Source organism: Orcinus orca, chromosome 9 (genome assembly GCF_937001465.1).
Source record: "Orcinus orca chromosome 9, mOrcOrc1.1, whole genome shotgun sequence".
NCBI classification, from domain to species: domain Eukaryota; kingdom Metazoa; phylum Chordata; class Mammalia; order Artiodactyla; family Delphinidae; genus Orcinus; species Orcinus orca.
The window spans coordinates 25,268,066-25,284,056 of NC_064567.1; positions in this window are offsets into that span (position 1 = coordinate 25,268,066).

Genomic DNA, 15,991 nt, shown 5'->3' on the forward strand with positions numbered 1-15,991 from the left:
AGTTTGGTTCAATGGCTTGTGTAGGCTTCCTGGTGGAGGGGACTGGTGCCTGTGTTCAGGTGCATGGGGCTGGATCTTGTCTTTCTGGTGGGCAGGGCCATGTCAGCAGTGTGTTTTAGGGTGTCTGTGAACTTAGCATGATTTTAGGCACCCTCTCTCCTAATGGGTGGGGTTGTGCTCCTGTCTTGCTAGTTGTTTGGCATGGGGGGTCCAGTACTGGAGCTTGCTGGTCTTTGAGCGATGCTGGGTCTTAGCATTGAGATGGAGATCTCTGGGAGAACTCTCACCGATTGATATTATGTGGGGCCATGAGGTCTCTAGTGGTCCAATGTCCTGAAATCGGCTCTCCCACCTCAGAGGCTCAGGCCTGATACCAGGCTGGAGCACCAAGACCCTGTCAGCCACATGGCTCAGAGGAAAAGTGAGAATAAAAGAAAGAAAAAATAATAATAAATTTTGAAAATTAAAAAAATAAAATAATTAAAATAATTAAAATAAAAAATTAAAAAAGGATTAAAATAAAAAAATAAAGTAGTAATAAAAAAAGAGCAACTAAACCAATAAACAAATCCGCCAGTGATAACAAGGGTTAAAATCTATACTAAGAGAAACAAAAATCAGAAAGAAGTCAGTCACAGACAGCAAACCCCAAGTCTACACTTGCTCCCATATTCCATCGCCTCAATTTTGGGATGATTTGTTGTCTATTCAGGTATTCTACAGATGCAGGGTCCATCTAGTTGATTGTGGGGATTTAATCTGCTGCTCCTGAGGTTGCACAGAGAAATTTCCCTTTCTCTTCTTTGTTCTCATAGCTCCTGGGGTTCAGCTTTGCTTTTGGCCCTACCTCTGTGTGTAGGTCATCCTCAGGCACCTGTTCTCCACCCTGACAGGAGGGGGTTAAAGCAGCAGCTGATTAGGGTGTTATGGCTCACTCAGGCCAGAGGGAGGGAGGGGTATGGAATGCAGGGCTATCCTGTGGTGGCAGAGGCAGAGGTGATGTTGCAACAGCCTGATGTGCGCTGTGTGTTCTCCCGGTGGTGTTGTCCCTGGACCATGGGATCCTGGCAGTGGCGGGCTGCACAGGCTCCCAGGGGGGCAGTGTGGATAGTGACCTGTGCTTGCACACAGGATTCTTGGTGGCTGCAGTAGCAGTGTTAGGGTTTCATGCCCGTCTCTGATGTCCGAGCTGATAGCCACGGCTCACGCCTGCCTCTGGAGCTCGTTTAGGCTGTGCTCTGCCTTCTGTGGGCAGACAGGGAAGGAATGCCCTCTCCTCATGCACCCGAAATAATGGTCTCTTGCCTCTTAGGCAGGTCCAGACTTTTTCCTGGACTCCCTCCTTGCTAGCCTGGGCACACTAGCCCCCTTCAGGCTGTGTTCAGGCAGCCAGCCCCAGTCCTCTTCCTGGGATCTGACCTCTGAAGCCTGAGCCTCAGTTCCCAGCCCCCACTCCACCAGCAGGTGAGCAGACAAGCCTCTCAGGCTGTTGAGTGCTGGTTGGCACCAATCCTGTGTGCGGGAATCTCTCCGCTTTGCCCTCTGCACCCCTGTTGCTGTGCTCTCCTCCATGGCTCCGAAGTTTCCCCTCCGCCCACCGCCCCTTCTCCACCAGTGAAGGGGCTTCCTAGCGTGTGGAAACTTTTCCTCCTTCACAGCTCCTTTCCAGAGTTGCAGGTCTCATCCCTAATCTTTTGTCTCTGTATTTTTCTTTTGCCCTACCCAGGTATGTGGGGATTTTCTTGCCTTTTGGGAAGTCTAAGGTCTTCTTCCAGCATTCAGTAGGTGTTCTGTAGGAATTGTTCCACATGTAGCTGTATTTTTGATGTATTTGTGGAGAGGAAGGTGATCTCCACATCTTACTCCTGCGCCATCTTGAAGGTCACCCCTCTGATGATTCTTACTGAAGGATTAGCCTCAGAAATGTGAAAATGTGGAAGATTCTGTCCTCCTTCCTCTCTTCCTTCCCATTTCCTTCCTTCCATTTCCCTCTCCCACCCTTTCTTTCCTTCCTCCCTTTTTATCCCTTTCATCTCTCCTTCTACAATTGCTGTTCTAGCACATCTATAGTATCAGGTGCTGTGAAACAGATAGGGGACTTAATCTGAATGAAAACAAAGTGAGATCTGATAATAGATAAGAAGAAAGAGAAATTGGCTTTGTGTCAAGGAAATTAGCAGCAGCATCCCTCATGTGTTTATTACAGCTACTCTATTCCTCACAAATAACTAAATGGACTCTGGGTGACTTAAGTAGAAAATGAGTGTGCTGAAATTGTGGGGGACATCTCACAGACCCTGCAGGACAGCCAGATACAGGCTATGGCATAAACCAAGCGAGGCAAGGCCAAGACAACATCAGAGCCAACATCACCGATGACAGGTTGCCACTTCTGCAACTGGCATCGCCTTTAGTCATCCTTTGGTTACCAGACTCCAGCACTCTGAACGCTTGTCACAACATTGGGCTCTCCACTCCACTGTAGGGACCACAAAAAAGTTCTTCACTGACCCTTCCTTTTGCTTCACTCCCTCAAGAATCAAGACAAGGTCATGTAACTGGTTATGCTGAGGTCACACAGAAGCTGAGGGGAAAGGAATATCTACCCTCTTTTCAGCCTCCATATGTGGCACTGTATCTGCTTCTTGTCTTCCTCTGGATACCCACACACCTGAGTATGAATTCTGGTCACCCCCAAAGTCAAATATTCACTAGAGTGAATTCCAGAAGAGGGAAGCTGTATGGTGTGGAAGTGACTCTGGCTCCCTGGGCTCTCGTTCACACGTCCGCCTTGAAATTGGTATAAATCAGCTATACTCTCCAGGCCACCGTTCACTTATTTGGAAAATGTGGCTGTTGTTTTCACGTTTGCTAGCCCTTTCCAGTGCCAAGATTCTCCAGGCAGCATCTCAGAGCTAAAGAAATATATCAGTAAACCAAGTCACACCTGTTTGTAGCATTTTATCACTTATGACTCTTTTAGAAATCCCTTAGGGGTAAGATAAATCAGAATATCTTCACTAGGTATTACAAAGATAGAAGAATACCAATGAGAAATGGTAAAGGTCAGACATATATACACTGATCAGATGAACCGAAGTGAGACTCAGAGAGAAAAGGTGCCAACACTGTGGCTATGTTTATGCTCCTGAGAAAGAGAAGGGGAAAAAAAAAAAAAAAAACCCGCCAGGGGAACTAGATTTCCCTCTTAACAAACAGTTGAACAGAAACAGGGAAAATAACACAATATAAAAGGCAGGATATGTCAAGTCAACACAAAAATCAGCTGGAGGTAACTGGCTAAATACAATTCAGGTTTCCATTATTCCACAGAGATGTCTCCAGAGCCGGGAAGTTCAGGGAAGACTGGTACAGACTACAAATGGTGCAGACTCATCTTTGGAACATTATCATCAAAGCCCATTGAGAAAAGCATCAGGAACACTGAAAGTTCAGACAACCAGTATGTTTTTAAAAATAAGCGTTAGGAAAGTACAAGAAGGCAATGCACTAGAATTAGTTTTAGGTCTTTGACGATTTAAATAAATACACTGGAGAAGAAAATTAAGTTAAACCTTAAGTTAAAGAAGAAGATGGTTAAAATTGCATTTGTTCATAGAACCTGAGAATGTAACCACTCATTCTGGTCTATAGACAAGTTTAAGTAAATTCAAATTGCATCTTTGAATTTATCTGAGACCTTACTGATATTTCTCAACATGACAGATGCTGATAATCCAGGAAAGAACCTTATTCTCCTTACACCAATTATTTGGGGCAAGGTATTCAGTTCAGAAATTGGTAAGTAGTAAAACTGGTTAATGATGTACCAGGCCATGATCTTTTAGAGAAGCAGCTACCACCTCAGTTCTGTTACAAGATACTTATTTGATTTATAACTTGGCAAGTTATAAATCTGTGTATATTTCTTTATATTCAAAGAGTAAAAAGTATTGTTAAATCCAGAGAGATAGGTATTCCAGGCAGTGTGCATTTTGGGGGGCTCTATTTACCCTTATGTCTTTCTTTTCATGATTGGGGAATAGCTAACACATTGCATATTTTTACTCATTGTCTATGATACCAAATTTTAGCAGCAAGAAAGAAGATTTTTTTTTTAATAAAGAAGTATTTTATGATTGGACTAAGACAACCAAGCCTTTGGGAAATATCCTGTTATTCAACAGAACAGAGAGAGTAAAAATGAAGAGCTAAATGCTTTCATGGCACTTTGACCTTCCTGCTGGGGATCCAAGATGAACATGACCACACATGTCCTTCAATCATTACAGTCCAGTGGAAGACAGTGATGAGTCTTGAGAAGTAAGTACAATGAAGGGGTTTCCCTCAAGGAAAGTGCCTGTAGACTAACATGGGAGGGACCCATCACAGTGGAAGAAGTCAACATTATTTTCCTAAAGGAGGTTACTCCTTTAGAGGACCTGGACTTTAACACAGCAATGCAAAAAGGGAACAGCGTTTATCATGTCACAGTTGGTACTGCATAGCTAATTTCAGGCATCAGCAGCTCTTACAGTGCTGGTTCCTGCCTATCTGTCCAGTCATATATCTTGTCACTCCTCCCCTCATGTTCTACACTCCAGTCTCTCCTAACTCACCACACACGCTCACATCTCTTTACTTTTGCATATGCGAGTCTCTTAACCTTGAATAACTTCCCCATTGACCTATGACCCTCATAAGGCTATAAGCTCCCTGGGACCAGGATTTGGTATTTCATCAGCACATACTGCCATATCATATATACCACAGGTTCTCGGTAAGAATTTATGGAATACATGAAGAGATGAAAAAGGCAGTGTGCATAGTGGGTAAAATCAGGAGCTCTGGAGGTGCCCTGCTAAGTTTTGATTCCTATATCTTCCACTTAATCTCTGGATGATATTGAGCAAGTTTTATAACCCCTCTGTAACTCAGTTTTCAAGTTTATGATAAGATTTTCATGAGATTAAATGAGATAATACATGCAAGTCTTTTAGAACAGCATCTGACACATGATAATCATAACTGTTAAGTATTTGTAACTAAAAAAAAATTCTTCGATGGATATTTGTGGCAGAGGCAGTCACTATTCTCACATATTACATTGGTTTCTTGAATTTCCCAGTACCTTTACGGTTAGGCAGGGACATAGGATGAGTTCTAACCTACGGGCTGTAACTAAAAAGCTATCATTCAACTCTGCATGCTCTCTGTTGTCCTGCCACAGAGATCACAAGGCTATGTTAAGATGGAAGAGCCACGAAACTCAAGCAGCCTGAAGGAAGATTGTGTTTTGAGATTTCGGGGTTATCGTTGCTGCCACATAAACTCACCCATCCTGACGAATTCAGGATTACCCTAAAGTCATACCACAGAGATGACTGCTTTATATACTAACATAACCTTGGATGAAAACAAGTGAGTAGGCAGGAAACAGCAAATCAGCATCATCTACAAAGGCTGCAGGGATAAAATGGTGGCTGGAAAGAGGGGCTGTGTTACGGATAGAGGAAAGGAGGGAAGAGGGAAGGATGCTGTAGATTCAGTCTTGGTTCAGGTATTGTTGCAATCAGTAAGGCCTTTTCTAAGATTTAAAAAAGCCTTAAATAATGACCAAAGTGATATCACATTCTTTTATTTGGGGGGGGGGGTGTTTTTTTCCCCTATAAGCAAGATTAAAAAGTCAAAAATTTTAAAAAAAAAAGTCAAAAATTAAAAAAAATAAAAATTACTTTCAGAACTATATTAAATTAGTAAAGACAAATAAGTCAAATGATTGTATTTTTTAAACTTTTTCTGGAAATAGGTAGACTTTTGTGAATGTAGGTGGATCACAAAACTCCTTTGAAAATTGGATTAAAGCTATGGAATTTTTCCATAGGGAAAGATGAAGTTGCCCACATAAACACACAATTTCCAGGAATCTTGGACCTAGAGTTAGGTTGTGGGTTTCTCTATCAAATCCTGATTTCAACTACCCAGAAATATATTGAAAGAAATTCCCTAACTATTCTAATTGATCAGTTGGGCTACAGTTAATAACAGTATGAGTGTAGATGCACCACAGACACTTAAATTAGTATAAATGTTGTGAAGGGCAACTAGTCAATATTCATCAAATTGAAAAATGGTCATACTCTTTGTGCCAGCAATTTTATGGATAGGAATTATCTCTGTAGATACACTTGCAAAATTATGCCGTGATATATGCTCAAGGATCTTCACTATAACTTTGTTTCTAATAGCAAAAATACCTGGAAATAATGACCAATGAGAAGAAAATGGTTAAGTAAATTATAGTACACTATAATTATAGTACACTAAGGGGTGAGTGTGTGTGTGTGTACTGTGAAGAAAAGAAAACATGTGAATCATATAACTCACACAGGAAGAACTCAGGAAAGTGTAACTTTAATTCAAAGTGCTGTGCGCGCGCGCACACACACACACACACACTCTCACCCCTTACAGGGATATCACAAACTTCTTTCTCATAATTTTAGTTTATTGAGTGTAGAACAAGCACTGAAAACACAACTCATTTATCAAGTGTCAAATGAGAAAACAGCAAATCCAATTAATATACCATGTGGTATTTCTCTAATTGCTTCTAGATGTGTACCCTAAGTCCTTCCATGTCTCCAATTTCTCAGATACCAGCAAGCTATATTTGGCCATGTTGGCAGCTTTATTAATATAGCTGTTAGTGATGCTACGAAAGTATACTCATTTTCAACTGAGTCTGACATTTGATACATAGGCCATGTTGAAAATTGCAGCACCTGGATCATTTTGAATCCCTACAATAGACAAATCTGTCAAAAACTCAACTACTCTGCGTGTACCTACACAGTCACAGGCGTGACTGACATTTTTTTAGTGATGCTAGGATCGTATCTCTCTGGGAGAGAATACCGATATTTATAGTAGACTTAAAAAATGCCGGTCAAAACATCCTAAAACCTAATAATAAATTTCTGTAAAAATATGCAGTCAGTTAAATTATTGGAAAATCTACAATGAATGGCTATTTCAGTTAAGATAATTTTGTTTCTAAAAACATTTTCTTTTATATTTGAGTATCTAATCGTGGTAAACGTGGTACTAACTGTTGTATGTTGTTCTAAAATGATTCCAAAATTTTCTTAGTAAATGAAATGTTCCAAGCAGCACTGAGGAGGTCAGTTGGCTAGAGCCTATGGACACAGAATTGAGGAAATACAATGACAGCAATTTTGGACTGGCATTAGCCTCTAGTCTTCCCAGCCACTGACACAAGATGGGATAAGATCCCAAAACGAGGTATATATCTGCATACTAAGAGTGGGTGAGGGGGACCTCCTTGGTGGTCCAGTGGTTTAAGACTTCGTCTTCCAATGCAGGGGGTGCAGGTTTGATCCCTGGTTGGGGAACTAAGATCCCGTGTGCCGCACAGCGCGGCCAAAATTAATAATAACAACAATAATAATAAATTGAAACTATTAAAAAAAAGAGTGGGTGAGACCTCCCCTTTAGGATATCAGATCACAGTCTCACCTCTGTAAAATTCCTCTCCATGGGTTCATTTACTGGACTGATTTCAGTATAAATCTGGCTGGGAGGTGAGGACAGAATAAAAGGTACTTAATCTGACACCTAAGTGATTTGTTGGACTTCTTAACAAGATGATTGAGTTGACAGCTCTTTGTATTTCATCAGTTGCCCAGAAAGTCTGAGGTGGAACTTGTGACAGTTAAACCACTTGCTTCAGGACTGCCTAATTTCTCTATGAATCAAGCCAATTTTACCTCTCCCACCATAAATTCCAAAGTCTTTTGTTTCATAGTATTCATTTCTTCTATTTGTCTTAGAAAGTAAATAACTTTGAGGTAGGTAATTACATTAAACAGTGTGGGATGTCTCAGAGTTTCTGATAATTTATTGCTTACTGGGGAAAATGTCCACCGTACTTACCAGGAACAGCTGTGCCCAAAAATGAAGTGATTTTTCAAAAAACAAAATATTATGCTACCTAAAACGTTGTGGCGCCCAGATGATATTCCTCTCCTAGGATAATGGCAAAACTCTTCAGGAAACGTACAGATAAGCAAATCTGTGAACTTCAAATTGCTGATAGTGAGAGCAAAAGTGTACACTGTAGCTAAACGGAAGGAATCTCTCTGTTCCTACACCTGGAGATTTCTATTAAGAGGAGTCACCTAAATGTTGGTTATACATAATTTTAAATAGGAATACAAATTACTGGGCTAAGTAGGTCTTCTGCAGGAATCGGTAGGTGATTTAAGAGAAAAGGAATTTCATTAAACACAAATTCTTAGTGCCTATCCAGTGGAGGGTAAAACTGACATGATTCAAGGATTAATTAAGCCATTCCGGAAGTTCTTTTTTAGTTGCTAAATACAGAAAAAAAGATCAACCTAATCATAGGCAAACAGTCTAAGAAACAGAATTATCTCATGCTAACTCACCTCTCTCACTTAACACCCAGCTACCACCTAGCAGCTGTCAAACACGTGCTTTGAACGATGGATTCTGCTCTTAGCAAAAAATTGTATTTTTCCTAAGTAACTTAAAGTATATTAGCTGTACCTTGGAAAATTATGGAATTTCTAAAATTTGTATTTATGGGTACTCTAAGCTTTTGAGTGGGCTGAGAGTATCAGGAAGATTCTGGAGCTTGTTCCAAGCTTCACTGAGGTCTGAATTCAGATAATGCTAAGAGGTACTGACCGATACTACAGTCTAAGTCTCTTGTATAGCCTTGGGACGGAATGAAACCTCACCTTAAGCTAAACTGGACAAGATAACCCAGAATTTAGAAAAGTATTGAGGGGCAGATATGACACTAATTCCATGAGACAACACAAAATCAGATAATAGTAATAATAAAGTATATGTATTGAGTGCTACATATTTGAAATTTCATATGCATCATCTCATCCTGATTACACGCCTAGGGGTTATATGATATTTTATTTATTATCATCATTATTATTATTTCATCCATTTTATTACTGAGGAAACTGAGACTTTATACAAATTAAGAAAATTGCCTAAAGTCACTCTGCATTTAAATGGCAGTGCCCAGGCTCTTAACAACTGTGCTTCCCTGAGCTATCCATCTGCTCAAAGGAACTTTACTAAGGGGCAAAAGATAGCAAGAATCTGACTGAAAATTTCTGTAGCAGGGTCTGCTGCAGAGAGACTAAGTTGCTGAGAACTATCAATAGTAGAATTCCTTTGGTGGGAGCAATTGTTACTATGAAGCCTCAAAAAGCATTACTTAGAGATGATGCTAGTTACAAAGCCCTTAAACATTTGCTACTCTTAAGTGTGGTCTTCAGACAGCATCTCCAACGCTTGTTCTGTACACTCTCAGGGCCCACACCAATCCCGCTGAATCTGCATGATAACAGATCTTATGACTCTGAATAAGATCTCTAGATAATTCACATATAGATTAAAGTTTGAGAAGCACTGCCAATATCGCCCATAAAGTACTGCAGGGCATCACCTAAGCTAGAATGTTACAGCTTTATTTGCAATTTAACAAGATGAACTGGGAGTAGGAATTGCATATATGGGAATTTACTATTTACAGAAAGGTAATTATACTGGTATTAAGGTAGGACATTCAATTTTGGGATAAGGCAGACGGTGCTACCCTCTATGACAGGAGTTTATAAGACTGCTTGTGTACCACATGTGTGGAATTTAGCTGCCAATCCATGAGGTTCAATTCTGCCTGCTGAAAAGCTTCTCAGAGGAAGTTGATACCACGGTGCCATTTTAAGCAACTTAGAGTTAATATTAAGGTACATCTCCATATGTCATCATGGAGCAGTCATCCTAAAAGGTAATCTGAATGGAATGTGGAATGAATGATCTTGTAATAACTAATGCAGACTGAAAGTTGATAGTCCCCATGGAGTCTAGAGAAATGAAAAGCTGGAAAGTAGAATCTGTCAATGTCTCTTCAGCACCATCCAGAGGAGAAGGCCTCATCATCAGTTACCAGAAATATTCCCTCCATTGGACAACTCTGTCTATTCAGAACAGACGTCTCACCAAATCTCCACTGCTAGGATACTACCCACAAACCTTCTTGTTACAGTCAACTATACCAGTCCTTATCAAACTATCTGTGGGGATGGATCAGCCTTTTTTCTCTCCATTCTATTTTGGAACAATAAATACAATAAAAAATAAATTATAGACAATGAAATAAAACGGGCATAAAACATAAGTTCATTTAAAAAGTATCATTAGATTTAATGATCCTCACTGTGGAGGAGCAACAAAAAACTGTGGACCACATTCTGAGGAACACTTTTTCACACAACCCCAGATTATTCCTCCTCATCCTTTAAGGATTTTACCTCCTGGTTCTCTATTATTTTCTCCAAAATTGCTCCTGCCATGGCAATTTTAATATCCATGTAGGTGATTCTTCCAATAACCTTGACTCTTAGGTATTTGACCTATAATAATCTTGTTCTTGACTCTTCCTGAGACTTCCAAGTCTCTGAAGATATTCTAAAATTTGTTGTTACCAATATCTGTAATTACCTCATTCTCGGACCACTGGGAAAATCCCAGGCAAACCAGGATAAGTTGATCATCCTTCCTCACTGCCACGTGTAGCTCATCCATGGTGAGGTCAGAGCAAAAATTGAGAGTAGCCATTCACACACTTTTGCAACAATTTGACAGGTTTGTTTTAAATATCCATTAAATCTAATAATAATAAACAATGAACTTATGTTTATGCCCTTTTCCATATTATTCCCTCTAGTACCTTCACTAAAATAATTTTTCAACCTGACAAGTATCTACAATTCATTAGTGCTACCATCTTCTGAAATTTCAATTAAATTTTTATTTTTATTATGAAATACAGAGAAGCAATGTCTCAATTTTGAAAATGAAACAGTTGTATTTTTAATTGAAATGAATCCCTTGATCAGTTTTGAGATAATTCTATCATTACAAAACTGAAACTTCCCATGCCATGCTATATTCTCCATTTATTTAAGCTTTACTAATCCCCAATATAATACATATTTACTTAATTATTTTTTGATGGACTCTTAATCCACTGCAATGTAACATCAATGAAGGCAGGTATTTTTGTGTTTTGTTCACTGTTGTATATGCAGCACCTAGAATTGAGTGCCTGACACATAAGAGACCTTCAATAATATTTGATCTTTCATTCATCCATTCACTTAAGTTCATATGGGAGGAATTCTGGGATAAATGAGAAACAAAATCTGCTTTCAAAAATTCCATATATTTGGCTGACAAATGTTTAAACAAATAATTATAAGATGAAGTGTAATATGAAATAGGTTTGTACACGGAGTATTATGGGAGCACTGAAGAAATACGCAGAATTCTGTCTGGGGCTGGAAAAACTTTGAGGAAGATACTATGCCTACTCTAGAGGGGTAGACAGAGCTATTCCAGTGAGAGGAGAGATAACTGAGGGTGTGCTCTAGGAAGTTCAAAGTCCAGAGACACAGACCTTAGGGAGCCTGATCAGGTGCTGACTGGGATATAAAATGAGCATTATGGAGAGGCAGTGAAGGGGACTGAGAGACAGTGTTGCAAGTGTAAAAAACCTAGAATTTCTTTTTCCTTTTATGTATGGAAATCATTGAAGAATTTTAAGTATGGAAGTGAAATATATATATTCATACTTTAGTAAAGGATGAAATTGAGCATGACGTAGTCTAGGAAAGAACAAGTTTGAATTGGGGCATGGTTTATAGCAATAGAGAAAACAAAACAGATTTCAACATTATTTGTACTTAGGAGGCATTAATGAGAGAACTGGCAAATGCATGGATTTGGGAGATAAGGGGAAAGAGTGAAATGGATGATGACTATTAGCTAAAAGCAATCAGTACTGTGACCAGGTCAAATTTAAGTTTCAGTCACAGCAGTCAGAGAAGGAAAAGAAATAAAAGGAATTCAAATCAGAAAAGAAGAAGTAAAACTGTCACTGCTTGCAGAAAACATGATACTATACATAGAGAATCCTAAAGATGCTACCAGAAAACTATTAGAGCTAATCAATGAATTTGGTAAAGTAGCAGGATACAAAATTAACGCACAGAAATCTCTTGCATTCCTATACACTAATGATGAAAAATATGAAAGAGAAATTAAGGAATCACTCCCATTTACTACTGCAACAAAAAGAATAGAATACCTAGAAATAAACCTACCTATGGAGACAAAAGACCTGTATGCAGAAAACTATAAGACACTGATGAAAGAAATTAAAGATGATACAAACAGATGGAGAGATATACCATGTTCTTGGTTTGGAAGAATCAACATTGTGAAAATGACCATAGTACCCAAAGCAATCTACAGATTCAGTGCAATCCCTATCAAACTACCAATGGCATTTTTTTACAGAAGTAGAACAAAAAATTGCACAATTTGTATGGAAACACAAAAGACCCCGAATAGCCAAAGCAGTCTTGAGGGAAAAAAACAGAGCTGGAGGAATCAGACTCCCTGACTTCAGACGGTATTACAAAGCTACAGTTATCAATCAAGACAGCATGGTACTGGCAGAAAAACAGAAATATAGATCAGTAGACCAGGATAGAAAGCCCAGAGATAAACCCACACACATAAGGTCACTTTATCTTTGATAAAGGAGGCAAGAATATACAATGGAGAAAAGACAGCCTCTTCAATAAGTGGTGCTGGGAAAACTGGACAGCTACATGTAAAAGAATGAAATTAGAGCACTCCCTAACACCATACACAAAAATAAACTCCAAATGGATTAAAGACCTAAATGTAAGGTCAGACACTATAAAACTCTTAGAGGAAAACATAGGCAGAACACTCTATGACATAAATCACAGCAAGATCCTTTTTGACCCACCTCCTAGAGAAATCAAAATAAAAACAAAAATAAACAAATGGGACCTAATGAAACTTGAAAGCTTTTGCACAGCAAGGGAAGCCATAAAGAAGATGTAAAGACAACCCTCAGAATGGGAGAAAGTATTTGCAAATGAAGCAACTGACAAAGGATTAATCTCCAAAATTTATAAGCAGCTCATGCAGCTTAATAACAAAAAGACAAACAACCCAATCCAAAAATGGGCAGAAGACCTAAATAGACATTTCTCCAAAGAAGATATACAGAGTGCCAACAAACACATGAAAGAACGCTCAACATCACTAATCATTAGAGAAATGCAAATCAAAACTACAATGAGATATCATCTCACACCAGTCAGAATGGCCATCATCAAAAAATCTAGAAACAATAAATGCTGGAGAGGGTGTGGAGAAAAGGGAACCCTCTTACACTGTTGGTGGGAATGTAAATTGATACAGCCACTGTGGAGAACAGTATGGAGGTTCCTTAAAAAGCTACAAATAGAACTACCATATGACCCAGCAATCCCACTACTGGGCATATACCCTGAGAAAACCATAATTCAGAAAGAGTCATGTACCAAAATGTTCATTGCAGCTCTATTTGCAATAGCCCAGAGATGGAAACAAACTAAGTGTCCATCATCGGATGAATGGATAAAGAAGATGTGGCACATATATACAATGGAATATTACTCAGCCATAAAAAGAGACGAAATTGAGCTATCTGTAATGAGGTGGATAGACCTAGAGTCTGTCATACAGAGTGAAGTAAGTCAGAAAGAGAGAGACAAATACCGTATGCTAACACATATATATGGAATTTAAGAAAAAAAAAATGTCATGAAAAACCTAGGGGTGAAACAGGAATAAAGACACAGACTTACTAGAGAATGGACTTGAGGCTATGGGGAGGGGGAAGGGTAAACGGTGACAAAGCGATAAAGAGGCATGGACATATATACACTACCAAACGTAAGGTAGATAGCTAGTGGGAAGCAGCCACATAGCAAAAAAAAAAAAAAAAAAAAAAAAAAAAACCAAACAACCCAGTCCAAAAATGGGCAGAACACCTAAATAGCCATTTCTCAAAAGAAGATATACAGATTGCCAACAAACACATGACAGGATGCTCAACATCACTAATCATTAGAAAAATGCAAATCAAAACTACAATGAGGTATCACCTCACACCAGTCAGAATGGTCATCATCAAAAAATCTATAAATAATAAATGCTGGAGAGGGTGTGGCGAAAAGGGAACCGTCTTGCATTGTTGGTGGGAATGTAAATTGATACAACCACTATGGAGAACAGTAAGAAGGTTCCTTAAGAAACTAAAAACAGAACTACCATACAACTCAGCAATCCCACTACTGGGCATATACCCTGAGAAAACCATAATTCAAAAAGAATCATGAACCACAATGTTCACTGCAGCTCTATTTACAATAGCCAGGACATGGAAGCAACCTAAGTGTCCATCAACAGATGAATGGATAAAGAAGATGTGGCAGATATATACAATTGAATATTACTCAGCCATAAAAAGAAATGAAATTGAGTTATTTGTAGTGAGGTGGATGTACCTAGAGTCTGTCATACAGAGTGAAGTAAGTCAGAAAGAGGAATACAAATACCATATGCTAACACATATATATGAAATCTAAAAAAAAATAAAATAAAAATGGTTACAAAGAACCCAGGGGCAGGACAGGAATAAAAACTCAGATGTAGAGAATGTACTTGAGGACAAAGGGAGGGGGAAGGGTAAGCTGGGACAAAGTGAGAGAGTGGCATGGACATATATACAGTATCAAATGTAAAACAGATAGCTAGTGGGAAGCAGCCGCATAGCACAGGGAGATCAGCTCGGTGCTTTGTGACCACTAGAGGGGGGGACGGGGAGGATGGGTGGGAGACGCAAGAGGGAGGAGATATGGGGATATATGTATATGTATACCTGTTTCACTTTGTTACAAAGCAGAAACTAACACACGATTGTAAAACAATGATACTCCGATAAACATGTTAAAAAAAGAAAGAGAACAAATAGCTATATTATAAAAAATTAATTAATTAAAAAATGTGAACAATAAACATTAACCCAAAAGTAGTTTTCTTATATAGAAAAGATGCCTTTTAAAAAGATAATAAAGCACAAAACACCTAAGAAGAAACCTAACAAGAAATCTGCAGGATATATACATACATAATTTAAATGTTCATTGAGACATGAAAGAAAAATTTAATAACTAGAGTGTGATACTTTCTGCTTGCATAGAAATAGTCCCATCAGTTCACTGTAAATACAAATATAAATTGAACATATCTAAATAAATTGGTATCGTAACTCTCTATCCTCCTCTCTCTCCTCTTCCTCATTCTACTTCTTGATTTCAATCTGAGAAAAAGAAACTTCCTAACATTTGTGTGTATAAATAAATGTGTAAGGATGAGGAAAAAAGCCAAAAAAGGTTTTTTAATGGTAGAGAACTACTCCTGTCAAGTATACACTAAGCTGTACTAATTAAAACCATGCAATAATGGCTTATGGGCTGACAAATCAATGGAACAGAATAGAGGACAAAAATAGAACCGTTTATATGGGATATTTAGTACATGATAAATACAGGTTTTCAAAACTCAGTGATGGAGAAACAGATTACTCAACAGATTGGATTAGGATAACTAGCTATGTGTTGAGAAAAAAGAGCTGGACCCTTACCTTTCTCAACAAAATAAACTCCAAATGATTCACTTTCAACAAAATTTGAAAAACAAACCAAAAAAGTGTTTACAATACATATGGCGTAATTTTGTTAATCTATAAATAAGTATTAATGATTTATTTTTTTAAGTGAACAACTGCATAAAATGGGCAAAGGGTCTGGAATGCCAATTTTTCTCTCCTCTCTCACTCTCTCACACACACACACACACACACGTACATCATATAAATGACTAATAGTATACATAAAAGCTCACCTCACTTAATTAAAATATGCCAATAAAACAAAATTTAGCTGCTTCTTTACCAACTAGACTTGCAAATATTGTAAACCTTTATAAAATT